Source organism: Euprymna scolopes, chromosome 7 (assembly GCF_053919585.1).
Source record: "Euprymna scolopes isolate OS-2025 chromosome 7, ASM5391958v1, whole genome shotgun sequence".
Taxonomy (NCBI): domain Eukaryota; kingdom Metazoa; phylum Mollusca; class Cephalopoda; order Sepiida; family Sepiolidae; genus Euprymna; species Euprymna scolopes.
The window spans coordinates 145,315,051-145,316,884 of record NC_136488.1 but is presented as its reverse complement, the minus strand read 5'-3'; the positions used below and the strand labels follow the sequence as shown (position 1 = coordinate 145,316,884).

Sequence of the window (1,834 nt, the reverse complement as noted above, 5' to 3'; positions counted from 1 at the left end):
AGTGATACAAAACGATTCTGTTCAGAAAATTAATTTTATCTGTCCTAGGACACTTATTCTTCTTGTTAAAAAAAAAAAAAGCTGAAATGTATTTCATTAATAAACTGTAATCTTTTTTTTTTCTTCAAATTAGATACACTTGACGAAATTAAAGATTTATACACTACTAGCTTGTATACCCGTCCCAAGGTAGGTTCCTAATAAAGAGACACATTTAAAAAATTTAATAAGCACAAGAGGGCACACCCCAATATATAAATAATAAGAGCAAAAGATCTTTTTTGTGTTCACACGAAAAATTATGTGTTGGAATGCTAAAAGATTCAATATTTATGGAGCAATTCTGGTTTCTGATTGGTTGATAGCAGAACGTGGCTCCGTTTGATTGGTCAGTTCCTATTGCCAGTGTAGAAGTAGAACTTTCCAACTTTCAGTTATCATACCCTTTTAATACATCAAAAATATTGGCAACAATTATTCAGACTATTATCTCGATCTTGGTTATTATTTTCACAACATTTTGGCTGATATAACGTTACCCAGCATATTGTAGCCTCAGTCGCAACATAAGACAAAGAATAGGAAAGAACTTAAACTCGCTTTTTCCCATTGTAACAACAACATTTAATTCCTCATTCTCCCGCCACGCACGACCTCTCACTATGACTATGACGTCACCCACGTCTCTAATGTGCTCTTTCTTCATTTTATAGTCTTTTTCTTTATCGTTGACATCATGTCGCATGGATTTGCATACGTGCGTGTGTGCTCTGTTACATTGCTCCAGAGGCATCTTTTTGAGTTTGGGAATCTTTATGCTGAACTTATGAAATCATACAGAATTCTGAAGTCAAACTTAATCCAGGGTAGATTATTCTCATTTCATCAGCCACGATCGGATATAAATGTTAATTAAATATTATGTTATTTTTAGTTATTGTTGCCTGTAGTGATGATTGAACTTCATTCTGCAGAAGACTGTCACTTAGAACTGATTTTTACCGTTTATTTGGTGTGTTATGTATAATCCAAATAATCCAAACAATAAAATCATCATTTCAAATTTTCGGGGGGAAAAAATAACATATTAATATCATAACGAAACAAGGCCGATAGCCATTAGTTGCGTGCTCTCGTGTAATGAACGAATGCGTGAATGTAGGATTGACATGAAATTCTTAAAGATAAACTAAAATGACCGAAAAATGGGCTGAAATGACTTAAATAAATAAAAAGTAAATAATTTAGAATGACTTTAATGAACTTAAGAATGACTTGAATGCTTAAAAAATAACTGGAATCCTTCAAAAACAATTTGAATGATCTGGAGAATGACTTGAATTGCTTTAAGACTGTCTGGTTGTAAAGTGGGTGATCATTTTACATTAAATTAATACAGAAAAGTGATTCCCCACTTCATATCACAAAGTTACAAACATAAGTACAGCATGTTGTAAGAACAGATACTACACTTTGATCTTGGCCAAAAGGCCAAGAAAAGGGTATTTATTTGCTCCCCCACCGAGCAAATTAGGCACAAGGCCGATTTTTAATGTGAGGAGTGAAGAGGAAATGGGGACCAACTCCCTGGGGAGTAGGGGAGCTGGATAATAACAATTGGTATGAAGGGTTGTCCCTACATTGGCCAAGGTCTTATATGTGGGGTTTCTCCCACATATGGTCTTTGCTTGCAGTATCTGCCGGAACAGTTACTATACTTTGATCTTGGCCAAAAGGCCATGAAAAGGGTATTTATTTGCTCCTCCACTGAGCAAATTAGGCACAAGGCCGATTTTTAATGTGAGGAGTGAAGAGGAAATGGGGACCAACTCCC

At 35.2% G+C, this 1,834-nt stretch overlaps 1 non-coding gene across 1 annotated transcript; it reads right to left on the bottom strand.

Moving 5' to 3' along the window:
* Positions 1 to 1,317: 1,317 nt before the first annotated feature.
* LOC145280481 (U2 spliceosomal RNA) lies at positions 1,318 to 1,504 on the bottom strand. Its single transcript, XR_013868596.1, has one exon. It is a non-coding gene; the product is annotated as a U2 spliceosomal RNA (small nuclear RNA).
* Positions 1,505 to 1,834: the final 330 nt, after the last annotated feature.